Source organism: Colias eurytheme, chromosome 9 (assembly GCF_061535395.1).
Source record: "Colias eurytheme isolate Ceu_HAF_F1 chromosome 9, ilColEury1 Martin Lab GWU primary, whole genome shotgun sequence".
Lineage (NCBI taxonomy): Eukaryota > Metazoa > Arthropoda > Insecta > Lepidoptera > Pieridae > Colias > Colias eurytheme.
The window spans coordinates 12,894,577-12,919,214 of record NC_142988.1 but is presented as its reverse complement, the minus strand read 5'-3'; the positions used below and the strand labels follow the sequence as shown (position 1 = coordinate 12,919,214).

At 32.4% G+C, this 24,638-nt stretch overlaps 1 protein-coding gene across 2 annotated transcripts in view; it reads left to right on the top strand.

Moving 5' to 3' along the window:
- Window positions 1-450: 450 nt before the first annotated feature.
- LOC149906189 (somatostatin receptor type 2-like) overlaps window positions 451-24,638 on the top strand; it is a 97,925-nt gene continuing 73,737 nt past the window's right edge. For both annotated transcript variants that reach the window (XM_090105504.1, XM_090105503.1), the window contains exon 1: window positions 451-626. The gene's annotated coding sequence lies outside the window, so the exon portion shown is untranslated. The remainder of the gene's footprint in view (window positions 627-24,638) is intronic.

The following is a 24,638-nucleotide window of genomic DNA, read 5'->3' as shown; positions in this document are numbered from 1 at the left end:
AAAAATATCTAATAATAAATTTCTATCGTGAATCGAACGACATCGATACGAAGTGGGTCGGCTTTAAATCATTAAAACTGTAAAAGGCGTTAAATAAATTTTTCTTCTTTGTACAGAGTAATACTGCAGTATTTTTCACGACAATATTACCTATATGTAAGCAAAGAAATCGTTGAATTATATAGTATATTATGAAGGATTTTTAATTTTATGAAATAAATACGATATTAAGTCTTTGGAACGCGTTTTGTTCCAAAATATAAATCGTAATTAAGTTTTAATGAATGTACAACAAGGTGAGTACTGACATTTTCACTGGTTTTCTCTCATACATATTATGTTGAAATGTCGTGTCGTAGGCGTTGCTACGGAGGATCTACGGTACGGGTCTACATGCTACGGTGCTACGAGTGTACGCTAGTCCGTTTCAGTTCGCGCTGAGCGCTCGTAGAGAGTGGACGGGTGTTTAGTTGGCGACTAGCGAAACTTTATACGATAACTCGTGTGAAGGAATATATTATAAACTTAACACATTATCATTCGAATTTCAGTGTGTTAGAACTGTTTTTAATTTGTGTTTATTGACTGTTTGTGTACTTATTTCTGATTGCTGTAGAAGTTAGGAGGTAAGTTTTAGATTTTTTTTAGATTACTGTCTGTTTGATAAATATATTTTTGGTATTGTGAACAGCACAAAAGCAGTTGTATTCAGAACTTCTATTTCATTATTAATTTGTGTTATTTCATGCGTTTAATTATTCAGTTATATTACTTTAAATTCTTACAAAGCAGCAAAGCAAAGCATTTTAACCTTAATTTTAAAAGTATTTGATATCACTATTATGGTTCTTAAAGTAAAAAAGAAATTTAAAAAACTCGGATCAATTAGTTCATTTAATTATTAAAACAAATAAAATGAAAATAGCATATATTGTATTTTTTAATTTCAAATTATACCAAATTTTATGTGTATTTACTACTAAATACATTTTCAAGTTTTAATTGAGTACTATTAGTTATATTTCAGCCAAACAACGTGTTCAATTTCGCATTGATTCGTTTTAAAAGAGCGTTCATATAAAAATGTAGAGACCAAGTAGAGAGCGAATCATTTCAACTTATAAGAAAAATGCTGAAAAGTAAAATTCCTTTATCTCGTAACTTAGTATTAGCACAATCATTTGATTGATTGTCGGTCGCGTCGGCGCTGAATAAATTATGTTCAAATTATTGTACCGTTTATTTTACTGTTAAACTCGTATTTGCGATTATATTGAGAGTATTGGAATTTTAAATATTCAATATCAATTATACCTAGACAAGTTCTTAAGTTGTATTTGGAGATAAACATTTCTAATATATTGTTGATGTCACGGTTAAAATAATACTGGAAGAAAATGATTTTAAAAATGCTGTTCCGTAGAAATAACGAGTTATTTTGCTTACTTTTAAAATAATTTCCTTGTTATCTTAGGGAGATTATATATCCATAATAATATTATAAATGCGAAAGTAACTCTGTCTGTCTGTCTGTTACTCAATCACGCCTAAACTACAAAACCAATTTGCATGAAATTTGGTATGGAGATATTTTGAAACCCGAGAAAGGATATAGGCTACCTTTTATTGCGAAATATGTACCACGGGCGAAGGCGGGGCGGACCTCTAGTAAAATATAAAATCTAACCCAAACCAATTATTATGAACTAACTCATTATTTCTAGTTATTATTATCTACTCATACCTTATATTATAATATCATAATAAGTGGTTATACGATAATTTTATAAGCTTGTCGTTAATTTTTATATACTTGAATAAGAATGTAGAGTTGTGGATTAAATGATAGTTATCTTACGTTATTATGTAGCTTGTAGAGTCTCTTAAAATTCAGAGTTGTAAGATATATGATAGTATTATATTAACGTAGAGTCTTTTTATAAATACTGGATTATTTTTTATTATAACTTGACAATGCATCAAGGCAATATCTACATCCGTTCTAGCAACAGTTACGTAGGCACATGTCGCTGTCAGCTGCAGCTTATCTGGCGAAACTTGTGCATACGTGTCTGACGTGCTGCCGACATGCTCGTGTTACACTCATTACTATGGAAATCTGTAACGTTTCATGTAAAAAAAGTATGGAAAAGAGTCAAGTGTTCTTAGAAATGCAGTTCTCACTTTGATCCTCGATGGGAAATTTTCGAGTGATTAGGCTACTCACTTTACGTGACTTGGGGTCAGTCTTCTCTTAGTATTTAAAATGTAATCATGAAAATAGAAAGATATTAACCAATAGCAATATAATATAACCTTTAAGTTAGTTTTAGCCCTCTATAAATAACTAATTTAACAAAATACCCTAAATATGTCTTTTATTAAGTTCTCACGGTTGAATAAACGGATATTTTTTAAATATTTAGGACTTGTAAAGTTTATGACAGGTAATATTTAGATAACAGTCTAGACAAGGGATAAAGTGTGCTTCTTTATTGGGAGGGAAATGGTCGGTAATATCTGATATTTTACGCAAGTGCGGGTGAAAACACGATAAGCTTAATTTATCGATAGCCCCTTCCATTGACATTTATTTTAACAATTGCATTTTTGTTCTATCTGTCTCAAATAATCGATCACCAATTAAAAATTTAATTGCGTAAAAATATTGATGAAAATGCGAATGCCTTTTTTACTGAAAAAATAATGCTACGAACTGAGTTTCCGCTTCCGTCGGGAAATCGTTAAAAATTCCAATTAAGAATCCATTAAGGTATAATATTAAAAAGGCTTTTTTCAAAATTTGTTAAGCTGTTCTTTAAAAATAAGGAAGAAGAATACTTAAAATCTTTTTAAAGAATCTTTAATGCGATTTCATTAAAAAGCATGTATTTTGATAAATTTAATCTCGAACGCTATACTGTTACCGTGATATCTACACCAAATACTTATAGTAAGAGAAGAAGAAAGAAGAAATACGTCTCAAGACACAAACGCATCTAATTGTAATTCGGATCAGTGAATTGAGAACACGTGTAAAGTCCAACATTACGCCGCATTGTGAAGTTTGAAGGGAAGTGGGAATGAACCGGAGCTGCGGAGCCCTCAAGTCCCGGCTTCAGAAACTTGGCGTATAATTAGACCTAGTTGTTACATGTGCTAATAGAAACTGCCTAGATTTATATTACTTTTATGAGTGGAGTATGTCGCAAATATCTTAATATCGAACACCATTGTTTAAGTGTAGAGCAGCCGAAATCTGTGTATTATATTAATTTTTTTTTATAACAAATATAATTATTTAAGACGACTTTTTAACATATTATGCATAGAGTAGCACGAATATATATTCGGTTGAACGGAAAAAGTAGATAAGAATTAAAAAACGCAGTTTTTGTAGTACGTGGTAGACATTATTTCAGATATATGTATAAATAAAGTTATCAATACGACTGTCGAAAATAGTGTGTGGGATGCTAATTTAACAGATTTGAAACGTTACGCGTGGCGCCGATTACTCGTAAATGTATCATATTTGTTAGTTCCAATCCCACTTTAATGTATGCCCTAAAATCTAATATGGAATCCAGTATGTTAGGAATTTCATAAGGCACAAAGAGTTATATTTGAGTAACATACTTTTGTTTTCATCTCGTTGTTTTGCTTTTTGCTTCGAATATGAATTTGATATACATTGCGCGTCGAGTTTTATTTTCAGAAACAGGTATAGCAGGCGCGCATGGTAACGCATGGACAATAGACTAGCTAGGTGCAAGTGAAACGGGGTAAAAAACAGGGAATTTATTGAATTTTAGCTGCAGTTCATATTACTAGCACAAAAAATATCCATATTGTTAGCTAAGAACAATTATTATAAATATTATATTGAGCTCAATATTTTAACGAAATAACGAAATTGGACGTTCTGTCAATCTGTCTAAATTTATTTTGTATTTTTTACGCAACGCACGATGGATTGAGATTGATGGATGAAACATTAGAGGATTGACTTTAGCTACAAAAACAAAATTTTTACGGTTTGAAATAGGTGATATCAGGAACAGTGATTTAAAAACATCCTTCTGCCAGCTTTTTTCTGTAAAGACTGAGTTCCAAACCGGTAGTAAAACTATATTAGGACGATCAAAAAATGCATTTTTGAAGCGAAGAAGTCTAATTTATTAAATAAATGTGAGTGTGTAGTAACGAGATAATTTGACGAACAAACAAGCAAATCCGCGGGCACAATATATTTACATTTAAAGATAAACTAAAATAAATACCGATGAATTTTTCCGGGCCGTGACTGCGCACTGATTGATCGAACACAAACATTGCCGGTGCAGTATACAATGGGTCTGTGTGTTTGTTTATAACTTAACCGATATTCATATTCAACATCTATTTTGCGCATTTGCATATTGTTATAATAAATGCAGGTATGTATTAGTATGATTTCTATTACAAACATTTGTATTCGTAAATTATTTTGCTCTATTATATGTATGTAAATTGTAGAGCATATTTGTTAAACTACAATGAACTATTTCTATTAATTTAATTACTTAGATTCTAGGATATTTGTAGGATTATAACATGTTTTCGGACACATAAATGCCTATTTAGTTATATGCTAGCTAAGATTTTAGATTTAAAATGTTCATCGTTATTATAATTGAATATAAATACATAAATAATAATATCCCCATAGTTTTTAATGTAATGTACTGTAGATAACTATTAAACACATTTGTTAATCGTTCAAATATACCTAAATTAGGTTAACCGAACATTTAGGCGTCTTTACACTAATGCGAAATGATCACGTGAAAAGGCAGTTGTAAATGATAAGAGCTATCTGCGCAAGGTTTGCGAGCTCAAGGTCACGGCCTTGCACCGGCGATGCAAATTGGAGCAAAGCATTGTCTTCGGTGGTGACGCAGTGTGGTACTACACTCATTTGAATGCATTGTACTGTAAAGGTAGGATTGTTAGGTAGGAATGGAATATGTAGTTGCTTCTGTTCAAGAAAAAATGTTAGTTAAATATAAGATTCCTACTATAGCTATCTGCACACGGCTTCATTAAATCCCGCTTTCTGTAAATCTTACCCACTTTATAAAAAAACCTTCCTTGCGTACCTCGCATTATACACATGGATAGGCAGCGAGAAGCAATTTTCATTTTAACAACGTACTTATGTAGTGAATCATGTGATAAAAGTTTAGAAGACATACATAAGTTAGTCCAAGTTAATTAAAGTCTTACCAGTAGAGCGATAGCCGCACGAATACTTGCCAATTTATAACTATAAACCAATTTGATGTAAATAATTCAGTCACTCAGCAACGAAATCACTTATATAAAAATACATCTTCCCGAGTATTAAGAGATAAACAAGATGATCGTCTGAAGGAGCGAAGTCACGTGAGCGACGCCACGTGGCGGGGCGGAAGCGATTGAAACGGGATCTTTGTAATTAAGGGCACTCGGACCCGCAGGGCCTTCGCAACAGATAGATTTATATACAATAAGATGTATTTATGAAGGCTTTAAATGGAAAAGACTGAAATAGACAATTCTTGTTAGGAATTCGATTCAATCTCATCTCAAAAGTTTATATCAAACATTTATTTATTTCACTCAAACTCGAATCCCGAACATTTTATGCAGTTATATACATTTTGAAACACACATGAGCAACCTAGTGTAAGTATTGCAATATAAATGGAAGCACTTTTGAATCATTTTACTACATAATATACATTTATTGACTAGACAGAATTGTAGAGCAAAACATATTGAATATTATCGAAAAATTAATAATAATTAGGAACCTATTCCCACAAAAAATAACAGCATTATACAGCAATACATTTTACCCAAAAACAGTTATAAGCACACAGCAACTTATTTCTACAAAAAATAAGTTGAACAAAAATGTGTTTGCGCTAACAACTTCCCGTTGAAACGTTCCCGTCTTCCCGGAAGGCTGACATCTCATGTGATATTGACAGCTTGGCAGCCCTGCGAACCTTTCTTTTCTCTATTACCACGTGATGTTAACACGTTCTAGCGTAAACTTATACTCTAATAATTGCAATAGAAATTAAACCTTGTTTCTGGAGAGTAACTTTGATATTTGTCTTTTGATAAAAGCTTTCCTGACCAAAATTATTTTGTCTTAATCTAGTATTTGTCCATTATTTTCGCAACTTTTATTTTCCGTAATAAAAATATCAAGTAGCATTAACATTCAATTGCATTTAGATTAAAATAATGAATATTCCCAGCGGTTGTTTTTGTAGATTTTGTGTTACATAGTTCATATTTTCATAGCATTCACTCTAGATTTAAAATAGAAGAAAAATGTTGACAATGCCTTGACGTAACACTAAGAATACGCTTCACATTTGACCTTTGACCTTTTCGTCTTATTTTTTATTGTTTTTAGCTCCGGGATATAGTTATTTTATGTAATACTAGCTGCTCCGCGCAGTTTCACCCATGTGGCTCCACTCCTGTTGGTCGTAGCGTGATGATAATATATAGCCTATAGCCTCCCTCGATAAATGAGCTATCTAACACCGAAAGAAGTTCCCGAGATAAGCGCGTTCAAACAAACAAACAAACTCTTCAGCTTTATAATACATATAAGTATAGATTTAGTATGATTGATCAGAATTTGTCATAATTTCCTTGTACATAGGTACATGACAAAGTTTGTTAAATCAATCAAAGTAATAGATAAACTTTTTCCTAGTGTAACATGGCTGAAAAAATATAAAGGAAAGAATGTATAAAAGTGCAATTTATAAGTAACATTCTTCTAGAATTCTTTTAGAAACGCTATTGAATCGTTACATAATAATTAGGTTAGGTAACTTTCTACGGAGACTCTTTTCAAATCAGATAAAACTGTGTAATTAACATTTCTTCTTTGTGTATCTGACCCGGAAAACAGTTTTAAATTCTGCGACTTGGCCAGAGTCATAATTAAACTTTTATAAACTCATCCGTATAGACTGCAACAAAAATCTATTACATAAATTAGTTAATTGTCGCGTTGCGGTGATTGTAATGAAATTTTGTATGCATATCGGGTCTGAGAAACGCCCAACATCTATTTTTTCTATCCTAAATGATAAGGTAAGGTAAAGCTTGGTTAGTTAGTTATTTTATGTAAAAAAAATGGATAGTACGAATAATAAAAACTCATTAGGTACACGACATAAATCTACAATAGCTCTTATTAAACCAGCTGAAAGCAAATCTCCTTCAGCCGAGGGCCGTCGATATCAATCAAAGCAGTAGCAATTAGACATCCCGGCAACACGTGTCCCTGACATGCAATACATGTAGCTACGTGTGTGTGTCTATATAGATGGTGTGTGCATTTGCTTTCATTAAATTGAATGAAAGAAAAGCAGCAAATACACCCGTGTATGGAATTAATCTATTTAACTAATATGGTAAAGGTTGTTTAATTTTTTGTGTGAATTAATTCACAAAGGACTTTTTGGGTTCCAGTTAAAAAAAAATATCTGTGTTATTTACCGATGACGGCTTAGGATATATTATATACCGCTACTACCAATAGCAGTGGATCAATTAACAATATTGCAAAACTACAAGCAAATGTGCCTTTTTCAGAGAAGAAGTAAAGTAGCGTGGGTCAGCTAGAATATAATATAATAGCTAGAATAGTCATGAAATTTGATAAAAGTATATAGACCGCGGTTGAAACGGTCTACGTACGCAAAACAAATTATTGTGAAAATCGTTTTGGCGGGTTTGATATTCCCCGTAAGAGGGTTTGTTAGTAATTTGATGTGGTTTCAGGATATATCTCGGGGACGAGCAAATATAATAAACGTTTGGGCTTCTGTATACAGAGTAATATGTTTCAAATAATACCTTGTAAAATATTATTTGTATTTTTTGATGATGGAGAAAATTCTAAAAGAGAAATAGGCTACTTTCATAAATATAAAATGGGTTCCTATTATTTTCTGCTTATTTGTTTCATATATATTCAGCTGACGTAATGCACTTTAATAAAATATGACAATTTTAGCGATACATAATATGTATACATAATTTATCCATCTGTCGCACAAAACCTCGTTCAAAATATATACATATAGGTACAGTTAAAAAAGGCGGTGTACATAAAACAAAACCTTTAATAAGTTTTAATCATTTTAACAATGCAGGGCGGACACTGGGCGGCCGGCACACGATATCGAGTGTACCGTGACAGAGGCTTACTTTTAATAACAATAAAACTCTGATCGATAGCAGAGATACTGAAACTTATCGACAATGTTATCTTGACGAGCGTATTTATAACGCTGCGACATTTAATCCCGTTGTTTAAAATAACAAAACTAATTATAATATCGTTTACTTTAGTTAAGTAATAAATGTATCGTTTTGCTAGAATTTGGAAATTTAAGATAGGCATGCAGAGTTTGACTGAGACATGACTTTCGTGTGTCAATGTCAGACCTATTAACAATATTAAAGCCTTAAAACTATTAAGTACTGAATTCAATACAGTTTCAAGACATACAGCGCGTCCTTTCGTATTTAATTTTAGCAATCTCAAAAATGGCTTTGCGAAACACTTGCAATAATAACTTTAATTGAACCTTGCCATTTTGTTGGAGAAATAACCAATCTTTGATTTAGATATTACTAATAAAAACATTACAGTTTGGTAAAAGTAAGAAGAAGTACAAGAGCTTGATCATAATAATTGTAAGACAACGGCCTCCTATGAGTCTGGCAATACGTAATCCAGACAATAATAATAATGATCATATAGCTTCATATATTAGAAGTTCAGTTATTAATACTACACAGCATCTACAAATACACAATTCTCCTCGATATTAAATAACGAAGCAAACTGAGATATACTAAAATACACTAATATATCTGAAGATTCAGTATAACTGTAATGAATACGTTTCGCAAAGCCTCCGGCGAACACGGCGTATAATTGCTACACTAGTTCCACTTCATGTTCTTAATTGAATACAGACAAATTGAATTCATGTAAAAAGCTTCATATTTAAAGCATAAATGGATTCATTTTTCACAATTTCTAAATACCAGGAAATTGCTGAATAGCTCATTTCCATTGAAATGCTATTAAAACTAAATACGCCTTACATATTTTGCCGTTTCTAAAAATAGTTGGTATTTTATTTATCTACACGTTTAAAATAAGCTGAATGCTTTGTTTGATCGGATGGGCTAATTTCAGGAACTGGAATAATTATAAATTATGTGTTATTTGACTCAATTAATGAACCATATCTTAATATATATAAATCTCGTGTCACAATGTTTGTCCTCAATGGACTCCTAAACCACTTAACCGATTATAATAAAATTCGCACACCATGTGCAGTTCGATCCAACTTGAGAGATAGGATAGTTTAAACATGTAGGTACCACGGGCGAAGCCAGGGCGGACCACTAGTTAATGTATATTTTTTGGATAGATATAGAGTCTAGCGTTCTATAATATGAATTTAGTTAAGCAATTATAGAGCTGTGGTCCGATTCTTTTGGGTCTAGGTTGGCATTAGCTTCATGGCACATTAGCATACTAAGTGTTATTAAACCGAAGTGACGCGTCACCTACTTCCACTATAATACACTTAAATTTAATTTTGTATTCACATGCATGTTTTGCATGCAAATGTCGGCTGGGACATTCGTATGTTAATCGAAGCTGAGCTGCTAATTGGATAAGTATTTAATCTTATGCAAATTGTTATTAAGTGATCCCGTTTCGTATGTGCTGGAGTTTTGTAATTACCCTCAAATTCGCCAGTTTGGTTTTCGCCATTTGTACCTTAATTTCAACGGAGCTGTTGACTTTTTCGGTTGAGTATAATTTTAAGCATGCTGGTGTTAGATAAGTGAGTATTAAGGCAGTTTGTTATAGAATTTATTCGTTTTATTGTATAATCTTAACTTTATAGTTGTTTGTGGAGATAGCATAAAATTGGAATCGTGGCAGCGGAAAACGGAAAATTTGCGATAAACTTAAGTTTTTCAATAGACTTCAACAACAGATAAGACGATGATGTTCAACTTTATAGGCAAAAATGATACAATATGCTTTTACAAATATATCGAACGAGTGCACACCGGAGTCAAACAAATCGAATCGTACTCTTGTTTCGTACGATGTTAATATGTACTGAATATCATGAATATATCATTACGTATCGGAAATCTGAGATTTCAATTCATAGAATATAAACGAGGAATTCTCTTATCTCCGTATGATCTCGATATATTACGCAATTCCACATGAATACGAGCAGATTGAATGTTGAATTTCTTACACACGAAAACTCTAAAAATAGTACGTTTGATGTAGGTACTTTTCATGTCCACTTAATTCATTTATAAGACGACAAAGAGACAGGTTGTAGGCGGGAATCCGTCGGCTATTTTGTATCTATAAAGTCTGTCTCCTAAGATCAATGGACGAAAAGAAGTGTCAGTAACATCCTCAGATCTATGCGAAAGTGTCTGTCAAACACAAGGGATATATTTTATTTGTTATTCGTTGATTTGTAAAAATAGGTTAGTGTTTCAAAGTTTATGTAGGTTCCTAAAACGGTTGCATATGTATATCGTTAGCTTCTTATGTAGTTATTAAAGTTATGTAATATTATAGTATGTTATTGAATCTTTTAGTGATTACGGATTGACGAAAAAATGTTGCTTTCACATTTAATTAAATTAATTATTATTAAAATCGTTCTACTTAAACTCTTTAAGGTCAATTACAAAACGATCATGCAATATTGCTCTGATAACGCATAATAAAATCCAATATTTTATTATTAAGCAAGCTCATTTATTACGATTTTTTTATCGTAAACTCAAAAAGGTAAGGAAACATTATCTCAACACATCAAGGTAAAATAATGCAAAAAATTTAATTAAAACGGCAACAAATTGAATACAGAAAACATTGCTTCATTCGGTGTTTAAACAAGCTGAACGTGTTTAAATATTTAATAGCGCGTGCAAACGACAATAATTTCCATAAAGTCCTCGCGCTAAACCCACTGTATCCCATTTGATAAGGCCGGCGTGTGACCGCGCGCGGTGCGTCATGCTTGCGAGTCGCGATATCTGCTTCTTATTTTAGTATTAAACATTTATTTTAACACATGGATAGTGGAGATAACTAAATTATGTTTAAATAATTTACGCGCATTTGATTTGATTTGACAATGCACCATATACATGTGTGTGTTATTTATAGTTGTAGTCAGTTGGACTTCAAAATTGTGATTTATAGGTTTAACCCGCAAGTGAACTGTTTGTAACGCCAAAATAAATATTAATTAGAAATAATCAATTACGCAAACATTTATAAAGAATCAAAAAACGCGTAACCATAAACGATCGAAACGCGGCGTTTGTACCGCACGTGAATACACCGCTTAAAGCTGACGTTGAGTAATGTATTTCGGACCTCTGAGATCTTGAGTTGAGTGCCAGTGTCGGCCGGAGTGTGGGTCTTTTGTTGGACCCGTGTATTTGTGGCTGAGAGTCATTATTATTTTGAACAAAAACTTATTTAGACAAGAAAGTAACTTTTCCATTTGTCCCTTTTTAACGAAGTGTAAGTGATTGTTAGGAAATGTCTTACAAGAGGGATGTATTATTTTTGTTAATGGGTTCATGTGCCGAACTTGAGAATTGGTAAAAATATGTATCGAGTTTCGATCGTAACTTGATATAATTAAATAAAAAGACAGACAGTATTTCCATGTATTTCATATCGTCACAATTACAATGTAAAGCAGAATTTGAAGTAAAAGTAAAAGAAGATAATAATATTAAAGACAGGCCGCGATTAAAATTTTGTACTTGTTTAGATTTTGGAAGAACTTAATTTCCTGTTGAATAAACTGATGAGTTTATCCGTCAACTAAAAATTAAATTGGACGAAAAAACAAAATTCAATATTAAACAGGAAATTGAAAGTAAAATCTTAAAAATTTCTAATTCCTTGTACACTATAATTTCTTTTGCACAACATTGCTAAAAATTTGAGTATTTTTTGGTTAATTTTCTTTACAACATATAATTGAAATCTAACTTCGCATATTATGTCTAAGAAAATGTAGAGATAATGTGTATGTGACTTGAGTTGCTCCTAAAGTCGGCCCTTAGAACCGTCTGTACTCGACATTTTATGGTTTGCTTCGATCGAAGTGGATAAAATTTTATCGTCGCGAAAGGTTACTCGTATGATATGTGCCAGTATTTTGTAGCGATATCAAACGCATTCCGTGTCAGTGAATTTTGATTCAAAATTATATGAATAAAAGTTAATGTGTTTGTTTGATAGTATACTTTTGTACAGATAAAGAAATAAGAGGTTATGTAGATATTATTTATATTTTAAAATATTAAAAAAAATTTCAGTGTGCATGGAAAAGCATTAAAAACTTATGGAGTGTATTGTTATGGATTTTTACTACCTACTGTTAAATGTACGTTTTCCGAACAAGACACGAATACGGAATTATAAAAATAATTTTAAATTATTATTTTTCGTAATTATAGATTACTAGCGACCCGCCCCGGCTTCGCACGGGTGCATTGGCGGCCGGCCGGTACCGCCGCAAACGCTACGTCCCGCAATTTTTAAAACTGTAATATCTTCGAAAATATTCACTTAAATCATGCGGTGTAATGGGCCATATAGATCTATATTAAATGAACAATGTATTCAAGGTATTTAATTGGTTAAGGATTAATGCTGTATTGGTTAAAATCGCTTCGAAAATTAACCATTATTTGTCGTAAAAAGTAAATGACAAAAAAAAGTTATTGTGGGTTATCCATAAGAGATAGACATATACCATCGCGGACTTTTCTGTAGACCTTTTCAATGTGTACAATACTTAGTACATTATTTTGATAAAACTCGTAGGGTTCAGCCTGCGTTTGCAATGTAAGCGGAAAAAATGTAATTATTTACGACATCACATTAGAAACCTCAAAAATAACAGTACTTCTCCACTATTTACTGGATGTTATTATACATATAAACCTTCCTCTTGAATCACTCTATCCTTTAAAAAAATTGCATCGAAATCCGTTGCGTAGTTTCAAAGATTTAAGCATACAAAGGGACATAGGGAAATAGGGACATAGGGACAGAAAAAGCGACTTTGTTTTATACTATGTACTATGTATGACTTAAACAATAGTAAAAGTAAATTTATATTTCTTATTTATTCACAAGCTGTAGAAAGAACAAATTAAAGCGAGAGGTCTATTTTCAACATATTTATGAAGTTTCCACTTTAATTTTCATAGAACAAAAAGTTGTGTATTTGCTAGGGGCTTCACGTTACTGCGGCTAAGTAGGTTAGCGACTGAATACAATGAAAGTCTGTTGTTTTAGAAAACCGGGGCAAATGTATCTGTGTAATTTAGATTTGTAAACTTACGCAAAGTTGGACTTGAATGAAATGTTTTGTTTGCCATCTGTTTTTGTTAAGCTGCAAAGAGTCATTAAAAATTAATATAGTTTAGAATAAGTGTTAAGATTTTCTACATCATATTATAATATACTAGCTGTGCCCCGCGGTTTTACTCGCAGTGCTCTGCTCCTGTTGGTCGTAGCGTGATTTATCGAGGAAGGCTATAATAGGCATATCCAATTAATAGCCTTCCTCGATAAATGGGCTATCTAACACCTAAATTTTTCAAATCGGATAGTTCCTGAGATGAGCGCGTTCAAACAAAGAAACAAACTCTTCAGATTTATAATATTAAAATTAGTATAAACATAGAGTATAGATTATTGCATGACGTGTTAACAATATGCTGATTCTTGTCGTTCAGATTTTTTTGTAGATACTTAGCAAACATAAATATAGTGAATGATGCATTTATAGTTAGTATTAATTTTGTGTTTTAATAAAGCAGAATAATTAATTTTAGATCAGCCCGACATTTAATTTGATCAGAATAATTTTCCAATGTTCTTAATTAATTAATAAATTTAAATTCAGCATACCTTACCTATACTTTACCTACTTTGACGTCAACTATATCGTCTCTTCAGTCAAGTTTTTCACTGGAAATTATTTATTTGCACCTGTTTTATGATTATTCAAAGATGGAATAAATACGTGCGTTTTATTTATATTCTAGGTGTAGGTTCAATTCATACATTCTTTAAGGAAAAACCATTTAGTCTAAATTCTACTGCAAAATGCTATTGGAATAACATTTCTTTTTCAAAAGCTAACTCCATAATATACTATGTTACCCTATAGAGAATTTAAAATGTTGACTTTCCAGTGATCCGTGAAGCTTAACCAAATACATTATGCATGGAATAAACTGAACAAATAGGAACATGGATTATCTATTTTGCATCGAGTTATGTGCGAGTAACATAAGCGGTATATTTAATGCATAGTTCGTGAAAGCTCTTATGTAATAGCTTTTGCGGTCACCGAGTTTTGTGCGATGTCTATTTTGGGATCACTAAAATACGTTTTAGAGTGATGACAACATTTTTGTGATAGATGTAGAGGTAATATCGATTGACATTATCAAAAAAAAATCGATATTACCTCTATATCCATGATAGATGTATTAAATCGCTGTAGCTAAACAAATCGCGCTTTCACAAAAATATATGTTCAGTCCTTATATTAAATACTATAAATAATCTTTCAGCAATTACTAATCCATACTAATATTATAAATGCGAAAGTAACTCTGTCTGTCTGTCTGTTACTCAATCACGCCTTAACTACTGAACCAATTTGCATGAAATTTGGTATAGAGATATTTTGATATCCGAGAAAGGACATAGGCTACTTTTATCACGGGAAATAGAGAAATTAAAATGGTTTTATCCCGGAATGGTTTTATCCCGGAAATCCCACGGGAACGGGAACTATGCGGGTTTTTCTTTGACTGCGCGGGTGAAGCTGCGGGTGGAAAGCTAGTCCTTACTATAACAGCGCACCGCTACTTAAGAGCATAATAAAAGCAATTATGCAGTAACGCCTGCACACCGCGCCGCTATCTGCTGACCGACAATATTTACCTGATAACCTGTTCCAATACGGAAACACGGGAAAAACATTGCACCTTTACGTAATAGAGAACATAGGTAATACATAGGTTTGTAAATATACACGTTCATAGGTTCAAAAACTTAATTATCTCTTTAGTAATTACTAGATAATAAACATTAATTGAATAAAATAATATTATAGAATGGAATTTCACTGCTTTGACTATGCTATTCTTAACTTTACTTTGTGTCCTTTAATTTATTGTATTTAATCTTATAAAACTCCTTCCTGCTCTTGTTGACGAAGGTCCGGCCACAAAATCCTATGTCACGCTGAAAACCCACACTTTTAATGAACAAGCGGAGAAGCTTCCTTAAACTGAAATTAAATTTAAAATATTCTAGATACAGACTCGGAAATAAAACGCATCCAATAATTGTTCGTTAAGAATTACGGGCAAAAGACCATAGAACAGCAATAATAAACGAGATATCTCTTTCTTTTATATAAAAGGGAAAGTAAAACTTCAAAAGCCCAAACGAAATAGGAATCTCCAACGAAACAATTCAGTTTTTCCGCAAAGAATCGAAAACGGAGCAGAATAATACCAGAAGTGGATGCGTTATCTTATCGCAACCATTTACCCGATTACAACTCATTACTTATCCCCCCCTCCCTCCCCCTCCGGCGGCCGTCTCACCCCTGCGTCGCCCGGAACACGCGCAAAGCGATGAAAAATATCTCCTGTGAAGTATAGTCCACAGAAAGCAGCAAATGCAATGCTAATGGGGTGCTTTTAATGGCTCGCCGATGTAGTTTTTAATTTTAACGACGATATAACGTGCTTTTGCAACACTAATAAACGTTTCAACGTAATTTGTTTGCATTGTGAAATAAATTGCTATTAAAGGTCCAATTAGGTCAAAATGTGAATCGAAAGTAATTCCTGCATGGGCTGTAATATTTCGGTCAATTTGCCTTAATTTTTGCAATTCCTTTGAATTGTGAACAAACAGGCTCAAGCGCTCGCCGAGTAATAAGTCAATTGATCTGAGCTACGTAAGGTTTCTTTTCAATTTGCCCAATTAATAGCGATTTCAAAATACCCTCGGATTTCAATGGATTCCGACAGCTTTTATCGAGAGTCGTTTTATTACAGTATCTGCAGTCCAACTAGTGTTGTGCCATGTCGATATTTGTGTTATTTCTGTTTTATAAAATATTGTTTATATGATATGAAATAGTTAGTATATACAATGTAACATGTATCGCATAGATAATTTCGGAATAGCAAGTTATCTGATATTCATGGATGAGTATTATCACGGTGGTCTATGATTAAAAGTACGTGTCAAACATTATGAAATGTATTAAACCTGTAAGCCTATCAAAGCAAACAGATAATGTATAGTAACTTTTACTTATATTAAAAAGAATAGCACTTAAATGCACACATTTAAAAGCACTTATTATTGAAATTCCAATGTTATGTTACTAACATAACATTTAGAAGGCTCGAAAGATAAAGAAATAATGAAAAAGCCTACCTTACACAATGGTTAACTTTCGGATGTAAAATAATTTCAAAAATTTATAGAGTCGTATCCAAGTTAATCCCTTTATTCATTGCTTGTAACTCTTTCAACGTTTCCTCTTTATAGCATGACTGTAGAAAACAAAGAAATCTAATAAATCTATCGTATGCGTCCCATCCCTATATCCCGACTCGTGGCAGTAGCATGATGGAACATGTGTTGGCGGGTGCGGCGCACCCGGCGTCAGACCTATATACGGTATACCTACATACCTAGCTATGTACAAATGCAACTGGCAATCATTTCTTCGTTTATATTTCTTGTTACTGTTTACAGTTTTTTTGTAAAGTGAAGTGGGATATGGTTTTGTATCTTATCGTGTAATTAATTTTCTTCTGGTGCTAACTTTATTGGAACAGTAATAATCCCAACTCAAATATGTGGTGATTTTTCACTTCGCAAGGAACCAGGACAGACCAGATCGACGAGATTTTTTACATAGTGGAACCGAACCGAAAATAATTAAGCCTATTTATTTATCACGAAATAATGTAACTGAAGGCTTAGACGAAAGCTTGTTTCATATACCTATACTAGCTGCGCTTCGCGGTTTCACCCGGTTTCAGCTTATAGCCTTCTTCGATAAATTGGCTATCTAACAACGAAAGAATTTTTCAAATCGGACCAGTAGATCCTGAGATTAGCGCGTTCAAACAAACAAACTCTTCAGCTTTATAATATAAGTATAGATTATTCAAGGTGAAACTTCCAACCAACCAACCTCGTGGACTAGAAAACTATCCTTGTATATTATTTATTAGAACATTTCAACTTACTCAGTGTGCTAAGCTATTCTAGTATGAATGTACGTATATGTCGTTTGGCCGGGGTTTGTTCGTTGCCACAGTGTAGATTCAAGTGAGATCCAATTTGTGTTGCAACGAGCTTAAATCTTACTAGAGATCTGTGTTGTTCGTTATTATGTTCTATATTTTACATATCGTAGTACTAATAAAATGTTTGTATCAAGCTAATGATTCTAATTTAGTAGTATGTATATTGTAAAAAAATGTTATGTCTATTATCGGAAAAATATTATTGCCAATATAACATAGTGTTTTTGTGTATATTTGTTTGTAAGCATGTCTGATAATCACATAGGTACCTATCGTGGTGCTTGCTATATTTATAGCCAATAAATTATATTGTGTGTTCATCACGGTATGTAGAGTACTTATACTTGAAAAGCATGCATTCGATGCATTCCGATTGCTCTTTCATTCAATCAGATAAATCTATATAGAATGAAAGAGCAATCAGAATATAGATCTATATGTATTCCAGTTACTATGTATACACATGCAAACATGTACAAATATTTCGTGACAAGAATGATTTGTGACTCGGAGAGAATGATGAAGCATAAAATTGTTTTATTTTAATGCAGATAAAAAATGTCGTGACAAAAAATTGCTTTTTAGTGGATTTTTTATAATCTTAAAAAAACTGTATTGTCTAGCATTAATGCGATGCCTAATTAATAACTTCGAATAAATCAGCGAACTAGCTAGTAGGTACATCGATAGCTCACATTTTGCGCGATCTTTGCTGATGATTTCGCAATGTTGATAGGCATTACATTACTGTCTGCATATCACGATTGGCGACCTTCCAAGAGCAGTTGAGCCGACTTCAAACACCGACTTATTACCAGATAAATGTACCAATTCATCATAATATTGACATGTCTCGGCTAGCAGCGGCCTACTAGAGTAATTATAGTGCAAGTGTGTTTCAACGATAGTCATATTGCACTCTGTGTATTTATTACCGTTTCATTTTTCTCTTGCAGGATTATAGAAGTGAAGGAAAATGTAGGTTGTATGTATTGATATCAAATTTGAAATCTTATTATTCTTTTATACTTTTTTTACAGTTGTTATGAATAGTTATTTTATTCCCTATCTATTTTAACGAGATATTATAATTATAATTTGATGTTAAATTTAGAAAATAACGAGAACTTATTTCTGGCTATTTATGCTAAAATTAAAGAATAACTTGGTGGTTATCGTAATAATTTAATTTATTGTAAATAATTTAGATGAAAATAGGTCAGTATTTGTTAATTGGATTTATATTGTGGACTGTGAATTGTGTATTTTCACTATTAATTCAAACAGTACCTAGGTACTTCTTTTACATCTTAACGTACAACATCTTTATTTATTTATTTATTTCATAACAAGTAATTAACAGGTTTTACCCCAAAGCATTACTTACATGTTTAGTTTTACACAAAATATTAAAAATAGGATTTAGTTTTCATCTTTAACGTACTGCTTTTACATCTACTACCTATCACTGAGTCGTAATAACATTAAGCTGAGTGCCGATCTTGATACATATTTCAAGCTTTGCAGGAAAACCCAGAAAATTATTTTTAAAAGTCAAACGTGACTGACTAGCTCCGTCGTGCTGAAACCGTATCGAAGTGGAAAGATTGACATTTTTCATAAAAGGTTTTAGAATGAGGTCATGTTGAGGATGGTATTTTTGGACATTCGTCCCATGAAGAAGGGTCGCTGATGCATGTATATTTATCGCTTACTGTATACAATTAGTCTAAATCTCTGTTGGAGTGTATTCCACAGTGACAACACTGTATTGTACTATTGTTATGCTTCATTGTCAATCCTTCATAACCACTCGACGTTGAAACCAAATAATGGGCCGTGTCAAATGTGTCAAAAACATATATTTTGAATACAAGAACATAAAGGTGTTTTTAACCACAATAGCGTAAGGAATCTGAGTGAAAAGATACGGGGATGGTTGGCGAGCCCCAATCGTGTGACGTAACAAGTTATGAACACTGAGATTTATTTATGTAAAATCTGACACTACAAGAGCGAAAAAACAAATTTATCTCTCTTAAAATTGTTGTGCACTGGTACTGTAGTATTATGTTTTTGTTTTATTAAGAAAAAATATTTCAGGCACTTGCGTATACAGGGTGTAATCGTATTTTTCCGTAAGTATTACAGATAACAAAAAACTTTAAACTGATATAGAAAGTACTTAAGCTAATGAGTAAAATGGCGGCTTAGAATGGCGGTAATAAAGGAGACTATTTTTTGTGGGCCCACCAAGACTCGGTAACGTATAGTAATAAAAAAAAACGTGTAAAGATATAAAATTATATTATGAATTTTGAAGCTTCGTTGTTTAACAAACGAAACCGGAATCATAAAATCGAATTAAAAAGCTTTATTTTGATATCATCCCTGCTGTAGTGCTGTCTAGAAACCAAGAACAATGGCCAACATTAAAAATAACTGGAACGAAACGTTTTTATCGATAGAATGAAAATAAAACCAAAAAAGCGAAAAAACTGCCTTCAACAAATCACTTTAGAAACTGTTTTTATTTCTATTTATATGGAAGAATGTGATTGATAGCGATTTTAAATCCTGTATTAATCAAATAAAACAATTTGTTTCTACTAAGCTAAAAAAATCCGTGTAACGAAACGTTACATCTATTGGCTGCTTTGATAGACGTCAGATTCTTCCTGTCGTAGTTGTAATGTTTTTATTTCCTATTTTAAAATGTAATTGCTACAACTTATGAGCGTTTATTATAAAAATAGAACATGAATAATAGCATACCTAGCTGTGCAAATGGCTACCTATCCTAATATTATGTACCTACTCCTAGTCATAAATCACGTACCTACCTACCTACTTAACTAATAATTTCTTATTTAATCAGTTTTCCCATTCGCTAAAATCGCATAAGGTCCAGAAACCTGAGGTACACACACTTATATCACTTATTTTCTATACTATTTATAACCAAATCGGGTCTCTGTGTTTGTGGTAACTTCGCTGTTTCCGATTTCCGAGCTTGGAATCGTGACAATGTATGTGATGTTTTCTAATATTTATTTATTCATTCAATTAAATATATTGTACCCAATGATTCGGATGGGTCACACAAGACAAATCGCTCATTATCAGTTAGTTTTTATGTAGGAATGAGGTGAATGTTTGCACATCGTGTTTCTAATGATTCCGGTTAAAACATGTAAAAGTAATGTCACCAATGTAATCTGGGGTCTTCAAGGAACAAATTAACACACATTTCATTAATATACGCTAAGAAATTGAGGTGAGCCTATTCTCCAAACAAAAAAAATCGTCTCCTTTTTAAAAATAAACGAGAAATATAAAAAAAAATATCTTTAAACCCTCTCATACATTAAGTATGAAATATGAATATCCCATATACATTTAATATGAAAGATTTTAGCTTTCTTTTTCTTTTTTTGGTTTTCTGCTTTAATTACTTCGCATATTTGAAGTGACATTTTCCACGTTTTTCCGGACATTTTCACGCATTTTCCGGACATTTCCCAGGCATTTTCCGGGGATTTTTCAGGCATTTCCATGCATTTTCCGGACAATGTCTGGAAAACATCCGGAAAATCCCCGGGAAATGCTCGAAAAATCCCCGGAAAATGCCTGGGAAATTCCCGGAAAATACCCGGACAATGCCTGGGAAATGCTCGGGAAATGTCTGGAAAATATCCGGAAAATGCGTGGAAAATATACGGAAAATGCGTGAAAATGTCTGGAAAACACCCGGAAAATCCCCGGGAAATGCTCAGAAAATCCCCGGAAAATTGCCTGGGAAATTCCCGGAAAATAACCGGAAAATGCCTGGGAAGTTTCCGGAAAATGTCCGGATAATGCGTGGAAATTTCCGGAAAAACCGTGGAAAATCCCTGGAAAATGCCTGTAAAATATCCGGAAAATGCGTGAAAATGTCCGGAAAATATCCGGTAAATGACTGTAAAATCCCCGGAAAATGCCTGAGAAATGTCCGGAAAATGTCTGGGAAATGCGTGGAAAATGCCTGGAAAATCCCCGGAAAATGCCAGGGAAATGTCCGGAAAATGTCTGGAAAACATCCAGAAAATCCTCGGGAAATGCCTGGGAAATTCCCGGAAAATGTCTGGGAAATTCCCGGAAAATAACCGGAAAATGCCAGGGAAATGTCTGGAAAATATTCGGAAAATGCGTGGAAATGTCCGGAAAAAGCGTGGAAAATGCCACTTCAAATTTGCGAAGTAATTAAAGCAGAAAACCAAAAAAGAAAAAGAAAGCTAAAATCTTTCATATTAAATGTATATGGGATATTCATATTTCATACTTAATGTATGGGAGGGTTTAAAGATAATTTTTTTGATATTTCTCGATTTATTTTTAAAAATTTATTACGGTCATTTTACTCATTAGCACACTTAAGGATTACACCCTGTATACGCATACGCATTGAATAAATTATGTTTTTTAAAACTAGTTTTTACGATTCACTGTAGTAACAAAAATATCTGCGAATGTTTAAGAAATAAGTTTATTTAATGTTATAATAGCAAAACGTACCAACCTACCCCCAATACATCAAGATAATTTCCCTTTAAAGGATCCGCCAAAGACCTTGTAATGTACAAGCGCAATGTTTATCAAAGTCGCGAACCGAAACATTACTCATTTGCAGTTGCTCATAAATAAAATGTTTTATTTAAGAAAGAGCTGATGGATTTGTTTATTGTTCCTTTGGAACGCTGCGCTCTGTACATCGACGAGCGATATTTTAGCGAGCCGAAATACATTAGGAAAGGAATAAATGGGAAACGAAACAGGTATTATTTGTGTGATGTTTTGTAGAAAAGATAACATTAACATGATTAATTCTATTAAAGCTTCAGCTTGTAAGGCTGTGGTTAGGGCACAGTTAGGCTTTCGATTGATACCTTGATCATTAAATCGGGTTCGAGGGATCTTATTTTTATTGCATAAAATACATACAACTTATTGTTGTATCACAATTTAATTAATAAAAGTATCTTATCAAAAAGTCCATCAATATGGCCCTAACTTTTCGCCCTAAATAATATCCCCAGACGCGAACAATTTAAAACCGTTATTAAAAATTTAATAAATCCTTATATCATTATGTGGAAACAAAAAGGTTGATACCGTTGCATAAATTAATGATACAAAGTAATTTGTTTTAAGCTTTATTGAGTTTATAAATTCAATTTATACTTGAGTCATCCATTACCTATACCTACCCACTTCACATTATCTGTAGAAATTTTGTTCCTCAACGTTTATGCTACGTTGAGACGAGTAAAATCAATTAATTTTTTCTTTTAATTGGTTCAATGGGATTATCTATTTATCTGGTATATTACTGATTTCTGTTGTTTATATTTCACCTGTATAAACCCTTTATTTTCATTATAAATTATGTCATATTAGCCGACAGTAAGCTAAAAAGATTCCCTTATTATCTGCTTTTTTAATAAAGAAAATGGAAAACTTAATAGGCAGGTCCTCCCGTCCATCGACGAACGTAGTGAATTACTGCACAAACTTCTTAGCAAATAAACTTACTTATAAAGCTTTTTAATTTAAATTTTTAACTTCTAATTTATATTTATTAATTTTCATGGTCATAATAACCCATGTTAAGTCATATTATTACTAAAAACATGTTGATATCATTGTTATATAATTATTGAAATGATATGATTATGATTTCAAATATGATATAACACATTATATTGACGCAAATGTTTGCGATGAAATCACCAACTTAAATCCAATTTAACTTTCCAAATATTATGATATTCAGGCTTTGGGGGTCTACAAGCAAAACAAGCTTTTCACAAGTTACCGGTAAAATATATCACGAGGTTTGGCAGTTTGATTGCAGTCTGTCCTACTTCAAGTTAAAACAGTGCTTCATCAAAAACTATATCATATTAATAAATCTGCTTTTAAAAATAGATGGGAGTTTAATGGACTTTGGGATTGTGTATATTTTGCTATGTTAAATTGAAAAAATAAACTTTGAAACTTCTCAAATAAGTATGTAGTGTGAAATATTAATAAGTTATTTCGTAAGGTTTATCTAAGGGTTTATCAAAGTAAATGTTTCTTAAAAGGTGTGTCATTTAATAACTGTTATAATAATAGACATAAACACAATAATTTTTTATTTCTTAAAGTTTTATTTTTGTTTTCTTAAAGTAAATTGTAAAGTAGTGTTAATTAAAAGTGCAATTCAAGAAAGCTTTGAGTTCTTTGCAACAACTCCTCTATATATTTTTATGTTTATTTGTCATTGTCTTATTAAAATGGCTAAAGGACCAAGTAAAAATAATATAATTCTAGATTTAAGATATGTTAATGAGGAAAATAGTTTCCGATTATTAGTTATTTATTATTATCAGAATATTAGTCTGTACTGACTGTATACGGTTGTGTTAATTATAATTTGCTAGCGTGAAATAAATTTATAAAACCAGGAAAGAAATTGGATACATTAAATACGTTTATAATGTACTATTTAATTTAAACATTGATATTAAACACAGAATTGCGTATACTTTCTGCGGTCGTGTTCATTTCATCGTTCGCGTTCTGATTAAATTTTAAATTTTAAAAAGCTATTTTTTATTTAAATTTCATAATTTTATACGTTAAAAGTTACCGAATAAGCTTCTTATGTTCTGAAGGTTAGTAATTAATGCATATAAATAGGTAATATTTAAAATGATATTATGTTTATCACATGTGAAATAAGTAATTGTAAGTCACAAATGATTTATTATAAAGTACTAGGTTTCCGCCCGCGGCTTCGCCCGCGCAGTCAAAGAAAAACCCGCATAGTTCCCGTTCCCGTGGGATTTCCGGTATTGCGTCATTTTCCCGGGATAAAAAGTAGCCTATGTCCTTTCTCGGGTATCAAAATATCTCCATACCAAATTTCATGAAAATTGGTTCAGTAGTTTAGGCGTGATTGAGTAACAGACAGACAGACAGAGTTATACTTTCGCATTTATAATATTAGTATGGATTTAGTAAGTCTCCATACTCCACGATAGGACATGAAACTTCACACATGCACGACACTCTACTCGAGA